At 39.4% G+C, this 24,350-nt stretch overlaps 1 long non-coding RNA gene across 49 annotated transcripts in view; it reads left to right on the forward strand.

Annotated features, from left to right (window-relative positions):
* The first annotated feature begins 231 nt into the window (after positions 1-231).
* The window catches only part of LOC132329728 (uncharacterized), a 397,002-nt gene continuing 372,883 nt past the window's right edge, over positions 232-24,350 (forward strand). For 7 of the 49 annotated variants that reach the window (XR_009487132.1, XR_009487151.1, XR_009487166.1 and 4 more), the window contains exon 1: positions 297-823. This is a non-coding gene — a long non-coding RNA (uncharacterized LOC132329728). Of the gene's footprint in view, positions 824-24,350 lie in introns of all 49 variants that reach the window. The other 42 variants (XR_009487131.1, XR_009487154.1, XR_009487144.1 and 39 more) reach the window with 24 other exon arrangements.

Consider the following 24,350-nt stretch of genomic DNA (forward strand, 5'->3'; position numbering starts at 1 on the left):
TTAATGCGAACTGAACCAAATTTGCTCTCTTTCATTCACCTGGAAAGGTGAATGGAACAGAAGAGTCAAGGTTCTGTCACTGACTTTCTTTCAAATGACAGTCTAACCTTTCTTGTCTTTGTCTGAAAGCCTTTCATAACACAACCCTAAACTAGCTAAGATAAATATTGCTGTAACATTTTCCTGAATCTGCCTGTTCCTTCTTTCCTTCAGTTTCTGTCTATTTCTTTTCATTCCCTTTGTTGTCCTTTGTTTCCAATTCAGAGCTTTCAAAATTTTTTTCTGGTCATTCTATGTAGACAGTCTTAATTAGTTTATAATTAATGGAAGAATCATATTTAAGGGGTATGGTGGGCATATAGGTGTATGTTTTTGTGTGTTAAAACTCTTGTGGGTAGGCACAGAGTTTGTGCTAATTGGGAGTGGGGCTGAGGCCAAGCTTCATCCCCAATGGGCCACAGCTGTGAGAAGCAGGTGACCAGCATTGAAGGTAATGAGCCATGGAGTGCCCAGGTGCACTGACCAATCACCGAAGGGAGAAGAAGGCACACAGGTGCAATGCATTGACCATGAGGGTAATAAAAGGCTGGGCTAAAGAGCAAGAAGGGCAGATGCTTGAAGCCTTCTGAAGTGGTATGGTGTCACTTTGTATATCATGGCCATCTCAACTGAAGCACATGCTGTGACACACGGACACCTCAGCGTGACTTAGGATTGAGCTGTAGGGTGAGGTACAGCTCGAGACAGAGCCCAGCATCACATTGAGAGAGTGAGGAGATGCTGCCTGCTCTGGACCAGACTGATTTTGACACCTGGAGTACAGGTGAGTTACTTGGGCCATTATGGGGAATAACTTATTAAGTGAAGAACAGATTGTATTTATCTACATGGCTGTCTCAACTATGACATATGCTGTGACTTGTGGGTATTTTGGATTATTAAAGTGCACATTTTGCTTAGGTTGGCTTCTGATGCCTATTTTGGTACTTGCATAAGAATGCAGTTGTGCTGACTCTCATGCCCATATTCTAGGCAGTGTAGATAATCTAGATGTTTTCAGTGTTCTGTTTATTTTTTGCATTGCCACTTTTTCTTATTCTCTAACACTTTGTATTGTGCAGTCTTCTGTGTGTTACTTTATTTACATATCTTTCACATTGTTTAAAGCATTGTTTCCTTAGAATTAATACAAGTGGTAGTGTCTTAAAGGTACTGATTGAGAAATGACCTAGAATGTGTGGTTTCAATGGGCTTTCTGCTGTGTTTGGTGATGTCCTGATATGTGTAATTTCCATGTTCCAAAATGCCTGAAAATAGTTTTTGAATTTGTGAAACTCAGTGTTAAAGGTGTGATTTTTTTTTCTTCCTGTTTGCTTGGAGTACTTTTGTAGGCTTCTCTCCTTTGGGAAAGTTGCTTTATAAAATTTGAGATTTGTATGCTGAAATTTTCTGCTTTGGTTCATTTCTTATTAAATAGTTGAATATTTAAAGTATTTTCTTATCTTTCATATTTTGGTTGGCCTGGTTGTGAAAGTCAATTTGTAGAAATGCTGCTAAATACTTATGAATGATTATGATAATGAAAGACACCTAGAGAAAAAATACAATTTTTGTAAAATTCTGAATATTGATGTCTTCAGTGAGCAGGAGGGTTTGAGTTCAGCTTGACTGGGGTCACAAATATAGTTGTATACATATGTGTTCATACAATCACTGACCTGAAACTTTTAATTTGAGGACATGTAGTGAAACTAATTTGAATGGGACAGTGTGTAAAACTTGCTTTCATGATTTCTTTGAAGCACTAGTCCACATATATAGTACAGTTGCTTGTTTTCTTGCAACTTTTATAAGGAGAAAAAGGACAGCTGGACTTCATCTGAACCTTGTATTGTTGGGCAGAATTGCTGTATCTGACCTGGTTTTTCATAGCAGTTTTCTTTCACAGAGAAATGAGAATATTGATATTCAAAAGAGGCTTGTACAGATGCATTAAAATTTTTTGGTAATTAAGGCAAAGCAGATGGTCGCTTGCTGCATTTATAATATTACTTACATTTTTATTTTGATTCATTAATGCAGACTGTAAAATCACATAATGAAGCAATAGAGACATGTCAGAAATGCAAAACAGACTATTAGAAGCACTTATTTTACCAAACCAATAAAAATTAACAAGTAAGCATAATTGTCACATTATATATATATAGCTTTCCTTTAATATGAATACTGTTGACTATACTGGGAAATATTGCCAGTAATGCTGGGTGAATCCAATAATTTCCTAATAAATTGAATTTGGATTACCCTTACCAAAAGTTTATAGGAAAAAAATTACAAAGACAGGACTCCTAAGTGGGTTTTTTTCCAGTTTTCCTTAGTGCATGAACTCTTTCTGATACAAGGTATTTCTACTGAGTTTCTCTGTAATTGGACTGCTTCCTGTAGCAGCAATAGGAAAGAGTGTATTCAAAATATATTTAACTCTTGATTTATAAAAATAATGTATGCAATGTACTTTTCTCCCCATCTAAGCCATCTGTGTCCCAATCCTTCTGTACCTGCTGTTCTGTGAAGTTCAGGCCTTTAAAACACAAACCATCATGTTTTTCTCCAGAGCTGAAATTATTCTTTTCAGACAACACTCCTCTAAAGGCAGGTATTTCCTGAGGCAGCCAGAGCAGGGCCCAGGCTGTTGCAGGTGCTACCCCTTGCCAGAGAAAAAGAGGTGCCCTGCCAGCAGCCCCACTTGTACCTTCAGTAGGGTTTTGTATAGGTTGGGAGTCTCAGCCAGCTCTTCCCAAAGGCTTTAGGCTAAGTTTTAGAGCTTTTGGAGTTTTTCAAGTGGCAGGGTGTAAAAATGCTGTAAAATATTGTTTGGATTTGATGAAACCTCACTCTTCTCCATATGAAGAGTCTGTGGGCTTCCTCTTGTCCTTTGGGCCCCTGTTCATGATGGTTTTTTCTTGGTATCTCTCACCCAAAACTTCTTTGGGGCCACCCAGGTTCATGTCAGAGGCTGCCTCAAGCTGCATAGGCTGATTTGCAGCCCTAGAAGAGCTTTTCAAATAGTTTCTGTTGTGTCCACTTAAGTCAGAGGTGGGGATGGATCAAGTAGTCCTTCCTTAGCAGCCAACAGCAAATAATTGTGCATTTTCTAATCTGATTTTCTGAATAAGACTGTACATTGCTTTTGTATAGTAATAATAAATTTCTATGATTGCAAATACACTGCATTTTATAAAAAAAATATTTGGGTTTTTTTTTGCTAGTTTATTAGGGGATTTTTTGTGGGCAATATTGCTCCTCTCATCACATTCTCATTATTTTTGTGCCTCCCTTTAATGCTTCTAAGTGGCTAAGTAACTCTGTAGAGGACAAAATTATGACACAATAATTTCTTTTTTATTGTTCCATTATCTTGTCTTTCCAAGCTGAGCACAGGACTCTTTGTCCTCTCCCTTTTTGCTGTGAATTCCAGTTGCTGGCAGTAGGTTCCTGCAGGTTTGATGTGAAGCACGTTGCTCTTACAGTGAATCTGATACAACGGGCTGTTGTGTGTAAGACTTATTTCTGCAGCCCTGCTGTTTCTGAAAGCAAGTTTGTATACCGTGACTGAAACTGGGCAGCTAAATTGTATTTAATTTCTACTTCTGTGTCTCTACAGTAATTGTAGCTACAGGAGTTAACCATTCTGGAATTGTAGGCACTGGGCAGTACTTCCATCTCCAATGCCATCTGTATTTCCAAGCATGCTGTAGTTTCTTAGCTGGATTGCCTGCTGCTTTCTGCAGGTGAATTCTGGGGTCAGCAGAAGCCCTGCAGTGACCACTGTGTGTGTTTCACCAGGGTACCCCATAACACATGTTGTAGGATTTTGAAGGAATACAGGGTCACAGGTTCACCCTATGATGTAGGGATTTGTAAGACCCTTTTCAAGTGCAGGCTTGGAAAGCAGCATGTACCTACCTGGGACTGTGCCAGGTCCCTAGGCACATGTGGAATGCTGTTCTCCAGGTGCTGAGTTTATATATCCCTGCAGGGAACTTTTCTCTTCCATGCCATCCTTTTGACATGCATGTCCAGAAGCAGCTCTGGGTGGGGTAGTCTCCAGCTGGAGAGGAGGAGAGAGCGTGGATCTTGTCTTTGTATACTGACTTTAGCAAAACTTTCATGGAATTCTACTTTTGCCAGCTGTTGTCTTCTGAGCCAGCTGATGCCTTCTAAGGGCATCCGGGTACAAACCCAGTGTTTGCTTGTTGCCACTGCGTATTGACAAAAAACCCAGGATTTATTGAGACCTTTTGTCTGTAATTGATTGGATATAAACCAAAAAAGTATTTAATATTTTATTTTTGAAAGGTAGGCAATGATGCCCTAATACAGTAACAGCTGTGGGTCTGATGAGGGAAGATGTGTGCTGTATACAAAATCAATCTATATGTGTTGTTTATACAGTGACAGCAAGAAAATGCATAGAAGCTGCCAGTCAAAATGCTGACAACATGCAAAACTATAAAATAATAAAGCAAGTACTTCTGAAGTTTAGTGATGAAATAAATGTTTGTTATCCCTTTTAGTTTAATGCAACTCTACAAAGAGGAAAAAAAGGGGATGCATTCTGAATATCCATCTATCCCTGCTGCTTTGTAGCAGTCCATGTATTTCTCTTCTTTGATAGAATCCCAGGCAGAAAACCCTCCCCTCCAGCTATACAAATATCTTGTCAGTAAATTCATTCTTTGAGGTCAAGGGTTCATACAGTTTTAAAATTAAGGATCAAAAGGATATGTAATTCCAGACCCCTTTTATTTAAAGGACTGAAGATCCAGGCAGTTTCTGCTTCTATCTCCACTACTTAAGTCTTCAGTAGAGCTCTTATTTTTATTGTTCCTGAGCTTTATGTTGCTAAATTGAGTGTTCTGCTGTATCAATTATTGTAACTTATCTGTAAGCTTTCCTGTTCTTCCTCGTTCTTTGCTTCTTAGCTCTTTTTCTACCAGCCATCTTTAATATTTTTGTGTTTGTCACAGTAATAAATGAAATAATTTCCAAGTGCTTTACAGCCATGTGAATACCCTGCAGCATCCACACCATCCCTGCCATCTTGGTCTGCAGTACAGTTCCTGGAGTTCACCTCTCTTTCTTGTTTGTGTGTGAGAAATTCCCTGCAGCTTGAAGGAAGTACATTTTGTCTAGGATCCGAAGGATGAATTATGAGCCAAAGAATATTTTTACAGAGACTGAAATTAACAGGCAAAGCAGGAAATGAGTTTTAGCTTTAACAGCAGATAGATTGATAAAGCAAAGCAGCTTTAGACAGTCATCTTTCCACTAGGGTCTGGCTGGGTCATTCAGCATGAACTGTGGTTACAACGACTGAAATGTTGCACAAGCTTTTTATTCACATCTTTTAGGAACCTGTCCAGGTGGTGACCAGGTGGTTACAGTATTAGGTGAACGAAACACAGGCAGAAAGCTAACTTTTCTCAGGTTGTTCCTCCAGCTTTGCTTTCACTTGTGTTTATCCCAAAGATACAGGATTTTCATCTAACTTCTGCATTTTGGCATACTTGGAAAGCATGAAAACTGGAATTTACCTTCCTTTTTGTTCTCTCCCCCCTCCTTTTGAAAGGGAAGATGATTGATAAGGAGAATGGATAAGGGGGCAGGGGAAAAGAAATTGAAATCAAAACCTATGCTGTAAGCAAACTTTAAACTCTTTAGCTATATGAGTTGAGAAAGCTTGTGTTACACAGGGCCTTCAAGGTGAAGGTGAGAAGACTGCATTAAAGTGGAGCTATAAAGTAATTGAAATGAAGACTGGCTACATCTTACAGCCACGAATGTAGTGCTATTTGCAGACTTGGCAATCACACCCATATTTAGGAACTTTTTTCTGGGAAGTAGCAGGATTGTTGTTCCTTGGCTACTGCTGTGATCCACTTCAGCTTTTGTTCAGCGTGGGGTGCAGGAAGGTCTCACATACAGGGATGCAGTGCTATTGTAGGTGTGCTGCTGTCTGGACTATTAGTGTGTTCACCTGATACTTAGTTTTTATCATGCTTTTATTGCTGCAATATAGTTCCCAGCAAGGTACAGTAAAAATAAGAGAATTTAAAAGCATCCCACTTGTGGTAAATGAGATCTAATGCTCAGGGAATTGTGCCACCTGGTAAACTGGTGGTAGCAAATGAAAGCTGATCCCTTCTCTTTGCTCATCCTGCATGAAACTGGACTGTTTCCTGTAAAACAGTGAAAGTTATTTCAAAGGAGAATGAGTGATGTTCATGTGACCAGGGATGCATAAACATAGCTGTAGCAAGGCAAGAATATGAAAGCAGGTTTTCTCTGCAAAGTTGTCAGAGGTAGGGAGGAGGGTTTTTTTTTTTTTTTTTTTTTTTTTTTTTTTAGATCTCATCCACAACCTTCATCAACTCTGAAAGACATTAAAAGTGGAATGGAAGAGCTTGTTGTGAGTCTTTGAGGCAGAACTCTAATTTAAAATGCTAAATTGTGAGCCCTGTGGGTTTGAGTATCAGATATTTTATACTGTGACTGATAATGCAAAGAGGTTATTTATTTATACAACAGAAGCATTCATGCAGCAGGGAGCTTAAGTATCTTTCCCTTGAAGCAGCTGATGCTAAAATACAAAGGAAACAAAATATGCCCTGAACTGAATTTCTTTGTCTGCTAAATTAAGCTGTTACATACCAAGGAAAAACTCTTCCCTTAGAGCTGAGGTTGAACTTGTTTGGGATTTTGCTTTCTTTGTTTTCTGATCACAACTAGTGAAGATATATTCTTTTAGCCCTTTCTCCTACCGTATTCTCTGAATAACCACAAGAGTCCAATAAATGACCCCTAAAATTCAGGTGCTTGGGTTGTATTAAAACAAAGGGAAGGTTGTTGTCATATTGGAATGTTCTTTTAACTGAAATACTGAAATATTGTTTTAAATCACATGCAGAAAACTGTGCAGATAGTAATTTTGTGAAACACAGGTGCAGGACCGTTCTTTTGGGGGAGGGCGGATTGGGAGTTTTGCATTTTTAAAAAGATGGAGTCTCTTTTTAAATATACACAGCTTCCTGCAATGTGTTACAAGGGTAGAAAACTTCAATGCAAATGTACAGCTTGACTGAACAATTAATTCTGAGAAATGCTAAGTGATGCTATAATCCCAGTCACCTGAAATTAAGGAAATACATGTACAGACATTACTCCTGACGTTTTGAAAACTTGAACAAGCAAATTTTTTTGGAGGACTTTATTGAAATTTTCTGAAGGTCTGGATGAGATCAACTCTTGTGTGGCAGAGCTGCAGCTGAAGCTCCCATTCGTGAGTTTCCCAGTCCTCTGGAGAGAAACATTGTAAGGGTGACACCACAGGCACTCAGAAGCTGAAGGGTATTTGCCAGGGGCTTTGGTGACAGCTGTGCAGTTTTGTTTCTGAATCCATGCTGCTCTGGTCCATACTGCAGAGGGGCAGCAGCTGTGCAATCATGGCTTCTTACTAAGTTCTAAACTCATGTTGGTGTAGTGACTGGAACCATGATGAAATGGCAATAACTGGTATTTGTTAGTGTTTTGTGAGCAGCAGTTTGAATGATTTATTTGTGATTCATCTAAATTTCCTTAACTTGATTTTGTAGCCCTTTTGGGAGGCCAAAGAATCCGGTGCATATTAGAGTCTTAAAAATCCTGCAAAATTATCCTGTCTGCAAAATGCTAACACCATGAAGTAGTTGATGGCTCTGTTCTCTGAAGGCTCTGAGCTTTTGGGAGTGGTTTTCAGTTTGCTTAAGCTTTAGTTATTGGATTTTTGCCATATTTTGCTGAACTGAACCTATGGTGTGGAGAAATTGCCAGCACCTTGCATGTGATGTGAGGCAGGCAGCTCTGTGTCTTGGGAACTGGTGCTCCACTGAAGGACTTCAAAGCTGATAAAGTGCAGGCACAGGATAAACCCAATTCTTCTGTGGCAATCAACCCCCAGGAACAGGTGCACACAAACCATCTCTTGAAGAGATTTATTTAAAAAGCACGGAGATAAAAACTATCTAAATTCCAGACCATAAAACTTGCTTTTTTACTGAAAATATTTGAAAAAAAGCAGCAGCTGTTCTGTAGAAGAGTTTCGTCTCTTTTCACTCAAGTGTCAGCTGTGTTGTGCAGGTTTTCCTTTGTTGTGTGCTGAGTTCCTCCTTTTATAAAAGGATCTTCAGGAGCCCATAAGAATTACAAACTACCCAAGATAAATGGAAGGGAAACAAGATCAATGTTGCCTTACCACACCACATCTTAGTGCAGTTGTATACAAAGAAAGATCTTCCCTTGTACTCTCAGATGATCTGCCATTTGTGTGACTGTTATCTACAAGTGGGCACTTTGTAAATTCTGTGTAAACATGAAGAACAGCCTTCCTGACAAATAAGAACAAAAGCCACAAGCATTGCCTCTGTGTGAGGGGAAGGGTGTGCTCAGTTTTTAGTTTTTGGTGGGGTTTATCCCTTTTTTTTTTTTAAGTGTGTAAGTATGAAAGTTAAAATAGCACGAGTAGCTTGGAGAGTTTTCCCACTGAAATGATAGTAAAAACTGGAATGGCATTTTTAGAGCTCCACTGTGTCAGTGACATGTGCTGCTTTTTCCTCCAAGCTACACACTCATTGTTACACAGAGCTTCCTAACTTTATTGCAGCACAAGGAGAACTTAATGAACTCATGGAGGCTTTTAAAGGTCAGTGAGTTTTAAGTGATCAAGTGTGTATGGCTGTCCCACAAAACTTGCTTTTTGTCAATAGCAAAAAAAAAAAAAAGGCTTTTTATTTTACTACTTGCTATCCTTCTTTCCACTGTTTGTTTTAGCTGCAAAGTGACATTGCAGAAAATGAGTACCTAACTCCTTTTCCATTCATTTTTTCGGTAAAGAAGCTTGTACAGAGCTGTTCCTCCCACAAGTTTGCATCCTTTGCTCTGGCTCAGTGAAATGGCTCCTGCCAGTTGCTGTATGACCCACCAAGAACCAGCCTGTTTGAGAGAAGCCCTTCTTTTTTCTATAGCTCCTGTTTTGGAGCAGCAAGAACTGCAGCCCAAGCCTGCTGTTCTTTCAAAGTGGTTTGGTTCATGCTAGTTCCAGCCTTCTGGTTCCTGAAAATCACCTCTCATTCCTTTTTCCTTTTTTTTTCTTCTCAGCCCCCTCCCTATACTTTGTGAGTGTGGAATTCTCTTGCAGCATGGAAAAGTGAGAACTCACATCAAAATATACTCCATAAAAAAGTGCAGAGAAATGAAGGATGGCAGAGATGAGTTTGATTAATTGATTGAGGGGAGAATATGCCATTAACTTGAGGAGGATTTACAGGTGCTTCCTAAGATGTAGCACAAATACCTGATTTCTGGACTCCTGGGTAGGAACATACTCAAGAACTGCTCCATATTTTCCAAAAAAGAGGATTTCTACTGATCTTGAGTAAATAGCATGTGATTGCATAAATAATGTAACATTGGTAAACTTGGGTTGTGTTTGTGCAGGCTTTGGTGGCTTCTGTAACTATGGCTTTGTTTGAGCATGAGTGCAGACAAAGCTGGCAAACTCAGAGGAAAATCTGAAAATTTAGGTTTGTAGATAATGAAATTTCCAGAAATTTGTCTGTATGCCATCCTTACTAATTAATTCACTAAGTATTTTTCCCTGAAATGTTGCTATGGAAAGGGAGTTAATTTTTCAAGACTTGATATGCATGAGGTAGGCTGGCAATAAGGACTAGGAGGAATTTTGGAAAAGAGATTGCATTTTAATTAAATCCATCCTTTGTTTTCAAACTACTTTTTAAAAATTCAAAACAAAACTCATTCTCACATTATTCATTCTGAGGCCTCAGGACATTCCAGCTAATCAGGGAATTTTTGGCTCTAAGTATGACACAAGCCCTAGGTATTAGAAAGACATGTGTCAATGTAAAATACAAAAAACAAAATAGTGAAGTTAGTTTTTGTCTTCAGGAAATATTGACCTTGTTTGCCCATGAATAAAATGGAGGAGCTGTCAGAATTTTTTGGTAGAATGAAAGGCTGAAAATGAGAGTTAGTGTTACATGATAACTAATTGTCTGAAGGAGCAAACAGTGACAGATGGCTTGTTATGATGCTTAGGGACTTTTTTGGTCATCTTATGTTGTCAGTAAAAATCCTTGTTGGGAGTCAGATCTGAAATGATTGTCACTGATGAGGTATTTATCAGAAAATTAATTTAGTAGGAGAGTCACTGGTCTTAGAGAGGAGAGCATGGAGCCAAAGCCTCAGAAGTCTCACTTAAAACTGGAATTTAATTGCTGTAGCTGCTCTGGCTTCCAACAGAGGTGAAGTTCACCCTTTATGAAGTGAAGCTGCATATATGTCCTAAGTGTGGCTGTATATTAAAAGAAAGGAAAGCAGAAGCATGCTGGAAAATCTTTGTGGCAGTCTGCTACTAAAAGATGTTTTCAAAATTGAGGAGAATGAAGGAATTGGCAAACTTCTTGGAATGAGGCACTTAGATATCCCAAATTTTTCTAATTTCATTTGATGTCAAAATGATGATAATTTCAAAGCAGGGAGAGCAAAGAGGATTCATTGTCTTCAAGTGAATAAATAGAGCTGGACTCCATTGCTGGTGCTGTGCCTGGCCCCTCTCTCTTTGGGAATGAGCAGCTGGATACTGCTCCCCCCAATGCTGCTGTGCTCAGGACTTTCCCTGGAAATGCTATGACAAGTCCTGAATTACAATTAAGGACCCTATGAATCATTGTGAGACAGTGGAAGAGCCCCTGGATCAGTCGTTCCCACCTGGAAGAACACACACATGGCACCTTTCACCCTCCTGCCTGGACCTGGTGATTTCCTCTTGTTGTGCTTAAAACAGTGAAATCTCTGTGCACCTCAGGATTTCTTCAGTTGAGGAACTTCTAAACTTCAGCTTCTAAAACTACTTACCAGTCAGCCTGGTAAAGCAATCTTCTTAATGATTTGACACAGGACACATCCCTCTGCCATCTAGGAAAGTCTCTGCTGCAATTGGAAGTGTACACAGGTTTATTTACATGGCATGTGAAATTTAAAATACAATATTTGTTCGTGGCATTAGAATATGTAAAGCAAGAAGCCAGCAGGTAAGCTCAGGCAAGGAAAAAAGAAAAAATAACTTGGAGTCCTGTGATCCTTTGGCAAATATATAGGAATGTTTTTTTCAAGGACCTGTATTTACTGCTAATGGGAGTTTTACTTGCAGCTTCCCATGCTCTGCAGTTAAGAATGACTCTCCCTTTTAATGTTGTTTTAACATAATTTTCTTGTCATTTCATTACTTATTGTAGATCACCAAAATTACTGGTTTGCAGACTTTAACATAGTCTGATAATAAAACTTAATAAGATCAGGAAACCTAAAAAAGACTTAGCTACTATATCTTTCTGCAAGTGTTAGACTAGCTGCTACTTTACCCTTGAACAATAAAGTTCAACTCTATGGAAGTGCAGATGTGTTGCAAGGATGGTGTCATAATGTGATGAAAATGTGCTTCCCCTGGGCTTGCAGTAGCTCTTGTGTTCCATGTGTAGGTGCTGTGCACAAAGGTGAGTCCTTTGTCATTTGTTCTGTACTGTGCCCGGGCCATAACTGCCATGACTCCAGCTGGAAATGAGGGTCTTTTCCTTTTGGCACAGCTCAGTCCCACAGCTGCTTGGTCCTTAGCCTGAGACAGGGTATCAGGGAAATCCAGGGATGGTCAGTCTTGTTATTATAGTCATTATTATTCCCTTAAATCTGGATACTACCCATCAGTGGCCCAGTTCTGGCACAGGAGTCATTGCCAGGGCCTAGGGAAATGCTGCTTTTGCCCTTCCCCAGCTGGCTGGGGAGTGAGGCACCACTGGTTTATGGTGCTGCCTGGGGGAGTATCAGTCCCAGAGCTGTTGAGGTGATGTGTCAATAGATCACAGCAGAATGAATTTAGAAGGAATGGTGAAGAACTGCCACTGCTGACTTAGTGAACCTGTAGCTGCCTTGTCCTAAAGCAAACACGAAGCATATTCAAAGGCACAACTTCCCATTGGGTAAATAAAATTCCTGTGGCCAAGATAAAACAGAAGCTAGAACCAAGTGTATATGACATTAGAATAAACAATTCATGACTGGAAGAAGAGTTAATTAGTCCTTATAAGAGTGGTTCTAACACTACAAGGAGCAACAAAAAAAATTGAATAAAAGGTGAACAGTGTTACATTCTGCAGAATGAGGAGACCATCAGTTACTCAGGCTTGAGAAAACCATGAGTTAAAGCTGTTTGCTCTGGAATTGAAAGAGGCCTGCAACCCTTAACCACAAAAATCAAGAGAAAATTTAGGGAGTTGATTTAAAAACAAAAAAATGCAAAACTCATGCAAAAAACTCATTTATTCAGTGCAGTGGAACTGAGGTGTCTTCAGAGCTTGACTGAAAGTGAAAAAAACACCAGACTTTTATCAGGGTGAAGTGATGGAGGCTTGCACAGGGGGAAAATATGCTAGTTGAAGCTGAAATGCAGAAATGTACAACAAAGCTATGGAGGAACACAGACTCAAAAATCATAGGGAAAGGAGATAATGCAAAGAATAGCGTCTAGGAGAGTGTTAAGGGTCATTGTATAAGAAGAGTAAACTACCATGAATGTTGATTATTGGGCTTGAAATGAAAGGTTTACACTCTGAGCCCCACCAGACTACATTGATCAAGCAGCCAACAGTATTAGCCTGTACTTTATACTAAAGCACTTATATTAATGGAGTTCTGTGTTTCATATGTTAAAGGAGTCCTGTGTACCACTATTTTAGAAAATTATGCTAGGAGAGATTATGAAACTGAGATAGATTTCATTAGCAATAACATGGTGTGAATTTCTCATTTGTAAAAAGTATTGAAATACAGACGATAGCAAGCAGACCATAAAAAAAGTAGCTAACATACAAATTCTCAATGAGTTTTCAACTCCTTTCAATGCTGGCAAGACAGAATAGAGATACTGCTGTCTTTTGGGCCTGTGGGAGGAGATGTCAGTCTTTGCAGGTAATTTTAAAAGCCTAAGGGAAAAGTGGACCAGATGTCCTTTGATACCTGGGGTTGGACACACACTTCCTGTATGCCACCACAGCCTAGGACCATCAGGTGCCAGTGAACAGTAATTCCTCCCTATTACTGGTTTGATCATGAGGTATTTCTCTGTTAAACTCTGCCTGGGCCATTTGTGGGAAGCATTTTGATCCTACATTTTGTCTGCATGGAACCATCTCTTGGAGATGTTTTATTATCCCATATAATTTTTGGAGGTTTTGTTCTGTTCTGTTTTTTTCTTGTTGTCTTGTTTCAGGATGGCAGCCTCCGCCCGCCCTGATCCTCCCTCGTATTCCCAAACAAAACAACTGTATTCTTGCAAGACAAGCTTGTATGGCCTCATGCAAAACCTGACTTTCTTATCTATGTGAATAGAAGGATTTGGTGTAGTTTGAGATGGGTCCTCACAATATTCCTGTGAGTTTTGTGTAACCTTTGCTTAAGTGCTGTGACTGAAAGCCAAAACAGGTTGATGATGATGTTTATAAAAGACAGGTGCATTGTTGTTCTGTAGTAGAACAATGAGTTCTGTGCCTTGAAAATGTCCTTCTTTTGGGGAGAGGAAAAAAAAAGCTTTTTTGCTGTGCCTGGTACTAACCACTCTTTCAAAGTCATCAGGAGCCTTCCTTCTTTGTAGCAGTTAAAAAGATTTGCTAGGAACACGCAGAAATAATTTTGGTGTCTGTCAGAGGATTGTATTTTATACTCCTTGTAATACTTATTTTGAAATCCTCTCCATTCATAATAAAAGAATTGAACATTTCTTGTTAGCTGCAATACAAAACATGACCTTCACTTTTTCTCCTTCACTTTCCATAACAATTTTTAGCATAGATAGCAGTTGCTTATTGTCTGTTACTTCAAACTCATCTCCCTATTCTCTTGTAAATAAATAGCAGACCTGGAATATTTAATTGATTGTTTTGTATGTTTATAGCATGCAACAAAAATAATTGTTGTTACCATCAGTGGTATATTTGTGCAATTGGAATTCAATGCTGTTTCCTTCACGAAGGTATCAAAGCATTTATGAAATGAGTGAATACTGTGTAGCTCACCAGGATTGTTCAAACAGAGACCAGAATGTATTAGGGCAGGGTTAATATTGCCTCATGTCCTCACACTTCAGAACAAATTTGTACATAGACAAAAGAAAAACCTTGACCTTCTAAAACCAGCACACGTTGAAATGAGACATGAATTTACTACCAGGATTTGACATGAAAAAAATGAAGATAATTTTATCCCTTTATAGAAATATGTGCTATATATTGATGTGCTGCAGACACCCTTATATATTTTTAGAATCTGGGGTGTTAATACTAATTTGAGTCAGTGTGCCTTATTTATATTTGCTCACCCAATATTTCCCATACATTTCCTAAAAAGTAGAAAAGAAAACAATGCCCTGTATGTTTACACATAAACACCCCCCATCTCCCACCTCCCCCTCCTTAAGTGATGCAATGTTAGTTGAGTCCATTAATTTTTATCTGACTCATGTCTGAGTTCTGATTGTGTAACTGGAGAGCAGGCTGTCCAGCTAGACTGTACACAGACACTGGGTTCAGAATGATTCATCACAGGGGTAAAAAGATAAGATAACCTATGCAAAGTTGTATCTATTTATACTTGGAACATTCTTCTTTCATTTTCTGGTATTTCCAGTGTTCATCAAGAATATACTGAATGCTCCTCTCCTGATCACACTGTAGGTTTCATCTGCTGTTCATCATTCCTCAGAAATGCTGTTTCAATTTCACCTTGTTTCAAAGTCTTATGTTACAATGACAAAGGTAAATAGTAGAGAATATACATATCTGCTAATGTTAAAGCAACACTATGGACACTTAGGTCACCTACTTTGTCTTACCAAAGTATTTCCTGCAGCTTTCAAAAGAAATTTGCTGAGCATGCTGACACTGGAATAAGCAGCACATCTGTCTAAGCTTAACCAATTTTTTTCACCAGTTGTCCAGTGCATTAAATGAGCTAAAAAGTGTGGAAAAATTTTATTGCCAAACTTGTTCAGTATTTCTTTGCCTTATGGGCCAACCTGACCCTTTACCTGTATTGTATCTTGGAGATTTAAAAACATGAGTCCATTAGTGCTCCTTAATAACAGATTTTACAGTAATTTTTGGGTGTAGAGGCCAAGACTCAATATCTTGTTCAAGACAATTGACATACTGAACAAAAACCTTCCCTGCATCCTACTGAGTTCCTCTCAGCTGGGTAGTTTAAAAATGTGCAGAAAGTGTAAGTGAAAGCTGTCTTTTTCAACTCTTGTCTTTTTGTACTGACCGTTATTTCCTACCTCTTACTCACTCACACTGATATTGACTTACTGAGTTTCTCTTTAAAATAGCAACCTGGGTATTTCTTGGCTAAATTTTCTGCTTGGACCACAAATTCCTGGCTTTCCTAATTTGGAAGTGGAAAGATAAGCATTTCTGCTAAGCAGGATGCAGAGTGCCATTGTGAGGAGAGGTAGGATTGTCAGTTTGCTTCCAGTGATCCTTATCACAAATCTGTGGAATTTAGCATCAGACACCCTGTACCACTTGGGATGTATGGCAGTGATCCTAGGCCCAGAGAGAGCTGTTACTTGGTCAGGCTTGAGAGATTTAAAGACAAGAAATTTGTGGTACAGAACATTTGGCAATGCTGGGCCATACTGATTACTGAAAATGAGTACAGACCTCCTTAAGAATCAGAATGCCAGACTTGAATCTAGACTGGCCATCTGTGAATTCTCTAGAAGTGCAGGTATTTTACAGTTAAGGAATGCATGAACAGCATACAAAAACAGTGTTCCAGTCCCCTGTTTACAAAGGTCTTGTGTATCCAAAAGCCTCTGTGAGCCTTCAAATTGTATCACTTGTCCAATGTAGAGAGCAGCCTGCTGCAGCCATCCCAACCTTGATGAGAGCTCTGTGTGGAAGCAGTGGCTTGTCACTAGATTTTGATAAAGGCTCTCTGTTCTCTTGGGAAAGGTGCATACCAAAGGATTGACTCCAGCCATAAACATCACCTGTGAATGTTTTCCTTTACCACCCAGAACTTGGAGGTGGCATGTTTGGGTGAAAGACTGATATGGCTCTACAGGTGCTTGGTGCTGTGGCTGCTTTGTCTTTCCTTCTGCACCTCCCCTAAACTTTCCCATTGCAGAAGCATATCCATACTGGAGTGTGTGTAATAAAGATGGGTCCTGCTAGAAGCAGCAGTGGTCTCTGTTTTTTTCCAAACTGCTGCCTTATCCACCTGCAAACCTTACCTTGGTGTGACTGTAAGCCATTGGGACCATAGTAAAATATGAGGGAGTAAGTAGTAAGAGACATTTGTGGTCTGCTTCAGAACATTAGCTGATACAGAGGATTTCAAGCTAGAGATATACTGTAGCAACTCATGTTGATTTAGTGAGAGTCTGAATGAACCCAGTTTATTTGCTTTAATTTAGCTTTTCATCTTTATCTTAATTTTAGGAGCTTTATAAATACCAGTAGCAAGAACAGGGATTGAGTCACAAGATCTTGTACAAATTTCTGTTCCTCCTGTTTGGAGGAGATGTTGTCGCTTATTCTACCCTCTACCCCAGGGTCTGGCCAATATGTCTGAGACCTAACTTTGAATTCATCTTACCTTTGAATGCAGTGTTTATACTACACAGTGGTTTATTTGAATGCTTTGTTTTGGAAAATGCTAAATAATTCTGAATTCCAAATGTCAGTATTTCCTCAGTTTTACATTTTGTAGAAGTTATTCTTTAGACAATTTTCTTATTTTGACTCTGCTGACATCAGCACTATGTGTTTCCTTGCTGCTCCGTGGAGGTATTAATAATCATTTTGGTAATTGCCCATTGTTTCTTCTGTTGTAGAAAAGTTATTATGAGTGCTACTTACAGGAAAATCTTGCTTTACCACAGTTTCTGGAAAAAAAAAACCCAGTTGTGAATAAGCTCACTACATTTATTTTACAGAAGGGAGAAAATAGGTGACATTTTTTCTCAGCTAATTAGAGTGATGATGGGCATCATCTCTTAATAATGACTTGTTAACTACCACTTAACATTGTTCTGGAGCTTGAGAGTGTGATTCTCCTTTTGCATCAAGTCAGCCACAGGAAGAATGTTTCAGCATTACCAAATTTCTTCCTTCAATCACAATGGAAGTACTTTTTCTTCCGAGCTTCAGAAAGAAGTCATCAAATATTGCAAAGCATGGCAAGGCTGAGAAATGGAGGTATATTGTTAGCCAGTCAGTATTATCAGTATTGTCAGATCTTGATGATAACCTCATGTCCAATAAAAATTGTGCTTTAGTTTAGCTTACTGCTTTAAAGAATTTTAAGTGAGTAGGAGGTGGTGTTTGGGCAGTACATTCCTACTCTGGAGAAGAGGGGTTATAGTAATCCAGCCCATAGGAAATGAACTCAAGGGCTCTCTGAGTCCTATGTGGAAAAATAATGGGACTGTTGGAAAGTTTTGGCTGTCTTGGTGTGCACTTCTTCAGGACACAGGTTTGTGCAGGTCCTTGCTGTGTATTGATGTGATGGGTTCAGAGGCTCATCAGGTCAGTGCAGCCAGGATTTGACAGAGCTTGTGACAAAAGCATGCTGTCATTCAGTGAGCAAACTATTACTGCTTTAATAGTGTATAATGGGTGTGTAGAGGGCATAATTTCCTTTAAGGTGATGAGGGGATGATCTCAAAATTAGATATACAGAAGGACTGAGAGGCTGTAGGGCTCATGTAATGTTCCAGGAGATGATGATTCTCAGGTTCATTGTTCTTTGCCTAGTCCTCATCTTTTCGTTCCTAGAGGTGAGCAAAAGGGCTACAGCTCCAGAGTGGAGCAGGGTGGCCCTAAAATAAACAGTGCTCAGGCACACCCATAGTAACCTGTAGTGTTGGGAGGGGGAACATCTCACATAATTCCCTTTAATTTCTTGTATCTGAACCTCCAGGTGTGCCCTGAGCCTTGGAACTCCTTTGTGTAGTTCTCCTAGAGAAATCTCCTGTGTCAGTGAATGAAATGCTGTACTTGGGATTGAATCTGTTTTGACCATAGTTCAAGCCAAAACTCTGTTGCTCATAAGTAATGTTTTCTATTTAAGAGGAAAAATGAGAGGAGTAGTTGATGGAATTGATTTGTTTTGCATGTTTTCCTTTATTTTTTGGAGTTGGCAGCATTGCCTCTTCTCATTTTGCCCTGGTTTAGCATATGCTGTACACATGAACATTTCTTATGCCTCAGTGGGTTTTTAATAAAAGACAAACACAGAAGACAGTCTGATACTGTAAATGCTCTATGGCTGGTGGAACAAATTAGATAAGAATACCTTATGGCCAAACCATATGTGGAATCATAGTTGAACTACAGGAATTAGCTCCCTTGCCTGTGTCTGTGGAGGTGAGGGATTGCATGTCATTATCCTTGGAGCACTTTTTTAGAAGAGTGAAATGTGATCTTGCAGAGAAGAGGCTCATGGGGAGGGACAAGTGTGCTTTGGATAAATAAAGGCAGATGAAGTCTCACTGGACTAGTTTTAATAACATTTGGGTTATTCTTATTTCTTTTCAGGGAGACATGCTGCTTTGGAGAAGCACAGTATGGGGGTGGTGACATTGTCATTGAAATATTTTTTGTAATTTTTATTAATCAGTTCCTTTTATTGTTACCTCTGTCACTGTTAGGCATGCTGTACCAAATAACAACTATGAACTAGCATTGCCTGAGCTATTTTCAAGTTGCACATATAATGACAGTGAATTAGAAAGGAGTGAATGCAGAGGTTGTCCATGAGCAGTGACAGGAAAGCCTATTAGATACTTTGGTTTGATTTTTAATCATGCTCTTCAGTGTTTCATTTGACTGGGCATTGCATTGAGACAAAACAATTCTAGTTACTCTAATGGGAAACTCAAATCCATTCTTCAAAAGAAACTCTGACAATGCAATATCAGGAGAATGTGAAATGGACAATGTTTTTGTATTCTTCTGATACAGTAGCCTGATCCCCATTGTTCTGATTTCTAATGGTGAGTCACAGGTATGCATGGGACTGTCTCAAATCCCCATTGTAAATCTGTGTGGTACATAGCAGCCTTAAGAATAATGTTCTGTTGTGTCTCTTTTTATTTAGGATGTATTTTAATGGATGTGGTTTTGTCAGCTAGACAGTTTGGAGACCATTCACATATCTAAGTGACAGATGTCTGGCTATTCAAGTCCTGCATTATATTCATGAGGAAAAAGATCTCTCTTTTCCACAGATTTTTTTGAAGTCATTACTTTCTGAGTCTCTCCTGGAGAGCTCCACATGTAATCTGATTTTGTTCCAGCATTCTTCAGCTTCCTATTTGGTTGGTGATTCTCACTGTAGAAGCCCTCAAAACCAGCTGTGGTGTGTGACCCTCGATGCTCACCTGCCCCTGGTATCTGGAAGGTGAAGGCACAGCAGCTGCAGAGCAGCTTCATTCCTTTAAAATGTCATCTGAGGTTTTTTAAATGGATGAGAATCAGAGTTCATAGGGGAGATAGTGGGGGTTTTGTTGTTGTGCTGGATTTTTTTTTTCATGCCTTTTGCTTAGTACCCAAATGAATTGGATTTTTTAATATAGGGACTTGATTTTAAGTATAATTTGAAAGTACTGTCTATTGGTACCTCATGTGACCAGGAGGTTAACCTGCCTTGAGGGATATCTGGCAGTGCTCAGAGCTTGCTAATGACATTGGCTGGGAATATCTCACATGCCCTGAGAGGCTGTGCAGGATAATCCCTTTCTGGCACAGAAGCCCTTGGAAGGACTTGCGGGGCAGAAAGGAGGGAGAGAAATATTTTGTGTTGTATTTCTGTGACACCTTGCTGCCCAGACAGCCTGACTGCTACAGAAACATCAACACATTTGCTACCCATGCTGTACTCAAAGGAGTTTTGGGGGTGCCTTAGCAGAAAATGAGCTGTGGCTGTTTTCCACGCCAGGGGTTTTTCTCCTCCCAAGGCCATGGCAGGTGGTCTGCAGAGACAGGAATGGCACAGGCCCAGGTGCTCACTTCCATGTGCTGGAAGTAAGTTTTGGAAGTGGCAGTGGCTTTTTTTGCCTCAAAACAGGGAGCTGTGTTGCTCATATCTCAAGGAATAAATAATATGCAAGAAGAATGAGAGACTTGGAGAGATAAATATATACAGGTCACTCTTGGGGCCTTTTCAGTTTACAATAGGGCTGGGAGCTTCTGTGTCAAAGGAAAAAAAGGAACACTTATTTTCTATCTGTGTGAGAGAACTTTCAAGTCTGTGGTTAGTCAGCACAGAACAGTAATTTGTGTTTTAGAGAGGAAATGTTAAATATTGCTGAAACACACCACAACAGTGTCAGAGTTCGCAATGTGAAAATTTTTGTCAGCTTTCTTGCTATTGCTTGAGACAAAGAGGGGAGGGAGTGCCTGGTGCTTCCTTAGCTGAGTCAAATTAATGAGGTTATGGATACTGCCTCTTAATCTTTCAGCGATGTGTGAAAGCACACACAAGCTCAATCCAATATTTCTGAACAAGAGAGACAGCTTTTGCAAGATTTTTCAAGTCAAACTAGACTTGAAGTCTCACAAGCTGGCATTCTCATGGAAAGAAGCTTTTTATTTGTTGTGTGTGAGAGGAATTGCTGGATACACCATCAGTTACATTCAGGACAAGTGAAAGCTGGGAGAAAGTAAATTTGGGAAGTAATTGAACACAGGCTTCAAGAGAGATGATGTAAGGCTGAAATCTGAAGAGGTGTGAGGCATTTTGCAGATTGACATGTTGTTTTAAGGCATGTGGAAGTCATTTCATGTGCTCGTCCCTTTGATCTTTTTGGTAACATTGAGGGGCTAGTTATTTATTTTTTCACTTTGCTGAAGACCTTGCTGAGATCTCTGGATAACTTGAGAAGTGCTGCAGCCTGAGCTGCACTCCTTCTGTCCCCAGGCTTTGGAGAGTGGGCTAAAGGAAACAGAGACATCCAGCCCTTCCAGCCGAATGACTTTCTAGCTTTAGAGAACTATAAAGTCACCAAGTCTTCTAGATCTGGAAGGATTTGGATGGACTTAACTCACATTTGTTGGAGAAAAGAATCAATTTCTAGTTTTGTGCAGCTTTCATTTGTGACAGCTACTGGCCTATGAAAATTTGATGGCTTTACATGACAAAGTGCAAAAACTTCTATAGTGTATTTCACACGTGACACAAAAAGGTGTAGAAATTAACTTGTTTTTTCACATATATTTGGGAGTTTCTCTTGCAAGAAAAAAATTGTTGTCCTAATTTAATGAGAGTGAAATAAATTTGAAAAAAATTTGCCATGCTATTCTCAAGTTCAAAAATAAGTAATAGCCAGTATCTCTCCCTATTTATCTTTTTGTGTAAAAGGATACAATTTGTAGTGAGAGAGGAGGAGTGTCTTTCTGCAAGGCAATTATTCTGATTTCTGAGTATTAAATATATTTTCTTTGGGTTATTTGTATAGGGTGCTGTGAAACTACTGACTTATGCTCTTGCAGCCTCAGGATGAAATCACTGCTTTTTGTGGTAGGAAGGTGGCAACATCTCATCAGATGTCATAAGAATGACACAGATTCTGGATATGATTCCTATCACCCCAAAAGTTCTGCAGTAGCATTCAGCAGTTCTAATTTTGTTTTATTCATCTGAGTCCTGAAAGCAATGAAAAACAGGATGGCAGGAGGGCTCTGGGCAGAAGCTGTAGAACTAAACTGGGCAGCTTTCAATAACTTTTTTCTAAATATTTGCAGGGATGTTTTGCTCTGATATTGAGTAAAATTGTTTTCCTCTGGAGATCTGCTTCATTCCCAATTCATTAATCAAAGCAGAAAACTTCACACTGTTTATAAATCCTCTTTAAGTTGCAAAATCCAAAACATTCCCAATGCACCTGGATGTGTTCCTGTGTCACCTGGTCTAGGTGACCCTGCCCTGGCAGGGAGGTGGGACTGGACGATCTCCAGAGGTCCCTTCCAACCCCAGCTGTTCTGTGAGTCTGTGGAAATGCATAGCAGCTCTGTGATCTGCTCCCCTAACTACCCTTGAAGCCACAGAAAATGTTTCTGTCTTTAAGACTAACCCTAGCCAGGCCACTCTGATCTGTGTGGTGCAGCTGTCTGTGTCTTTGCTCAGTCACAGCTTTCTGCTGGTGAGGGGTTACAGCTGCTCCAAGGGTAGTTGGAACATTGGGGTCCCAGCTTTTTAGGCCTTAGCAATGAGCCAAAATTGCTCAGCTAAGTCGTGAAGAGATCTACTTTTAACTGAGAGCAAATATGCTGTGGTGTTTTTTTTTTTGGAAAAGTAATAGAAGAATCTTGAAAAGATAAAATTATAAACTACTGAGGAGTCTCCCAGAGAGCTAATTTTGTACTGAGCCAGAACAAAAATACTGTTGGGTTTTTTATATTCTTTTTTTATTATGGGAGATTTAATGGAGTAACTTGAGCTCAGAGGAAGCTATTTATTAAAGCCAAGTCTTGTTAATTAGGATATAATTGCCTTTTAGTTTACTTCTGGGCAGGCCAGTAAAACCCATGTTCTCATCCATGATAGTAACCTCCAGAAATTGTTTTCTTATTTTCTAAATCAAGAAGATAAAAGATAAAATGAAATTATACCTGTAGCAAAGTTAAAATGGAAGTTCAACTTGCATCATTGGGGTTTCTGTGTTTCCTTGAAGTAAAATGCTGTAGAAACTTGTGTCCACATTTTGATCTCCCATTAGTATCACGATTGCTGACATTTTCTTGAATTACCATTTCTTAATACTGAAATAGATTTTAGACCATAGTAACCCTCTGAGTATTTTCTAGAAATAGATTAATTTTTGTTTTCTCTGCCAACTTTGGAAAAAACAGGAAAAACAACTCAAAGATTGCCTATGTTTATTGTGAGGTCAAAAAAAATGGTGCAGCTTCCTCCCAATGTACACTACAGAAATATTAAAACCCCCACTATTCTGGTTTCTCCCTTCTCTGCCTGGAATGTTCCCTCAGCAGTGGTTGTTGTCTCTGTACATGGAATTACAATTGCTTTTCCTACACTTCCCACTGAATGCCTTTACTGGGAGGCTGCACTGCAACATGACTGAAATGACACCACAGTGTAAACCCCAGGAAGACACAGGAATGTAGGTAGTCCTTCATCATGAGAATTTTATGGAAAAGATGTTTATTATCCTGCATTCTTCTTTCATGTGTTACATTTGTAGCCCATTGAAGTGTCTATTGCTAGAGGAGGAAAAGGAGTGGGCAGCTTGGCAGGAAGCCAGCTAAGGAGATGATCTGTGTTTGCAAACACTTACCATTTTGCTCACAGGTTACTCCTGCTCTTTATCAGAGGCAAGTGACCATGTTCATCCCTGTGGAACAGGCAAGGTGTTATCAGAGAGCACTCATAAGAAGCACACAGGCATTCTTAATTAAGTTTATGGTCTCATTGTCCTTTTGTGTTGACACTGCAGTTCTGGGAGCAGCCCCTGTGGAGCCTGATGTGATGGGAATAGCTGCCTCCTGAAATCCACTCACGGCAGCTCCTCACTTTCCTGCAGGCACAATTTCTTTTGATCAAGTCCCAGCTTAAAGAGGGAAAATACCTCTGTCATATAGGCTAGAGATAAATGAAAAGTGTTGCATTTGATCCTTGCCAGAAGACATTCAGTCCCAAGTCACAAACTGTGCAGAAATGCTGTCTGGTTTCAGGTTTTAAAGGAACATCTAATTTCTGTAAGAAAGGAACCCACAGTCATGGCATTACCCTTTTCTGGTTCAAAATTTTAACTGTTTCTTTAGTTAAACTCCTTTTTATGAAGTTTTCCTCATAAAGTTTCAGCTATTAAGATGTGCAGATTCTTACCTGACCTTAATTAAATTTACTTTTTTTTTTCTGTGTTTATTCCCAAATGTCTGGTCTCTAGTGAGCAAAATGCTCAAAGGTTTTCTGCAGGTCTCAAGAGAGCTGCTAATTTTACTGCTTTGTGCTTGCATTTGCTGCAGATAAGGTGACATTGGAAGAGGTGTTCCTTGGCCTTGACTAATAGGTAATTTTGACAGCACTGAGTGTATTTTAAGAGAAATTGAGGGTATGGTGAGTTGCCAAGAGTCACTTGTACATACTGTCAATTGCCTTGGCAACTCACTGTTGTACATTACAGCTTTGACTGGCTTCCAGTCTGAAATACA

This window comes from Haemorhous mexicanus, chromosome 7, assembly GCF_027477595.1.
Source record: "Haemorhous mexicanus isolate bHaeMex1 chromosome 7, bHaeMex1.pri, whole genome shotgun sequence".
Lineage (NCBI taxonomy): Eukaryota > Metazoa > Chordata > Aves > Passeriformes > Fringillidae > Haemorhous > Haemorhous mexicanus.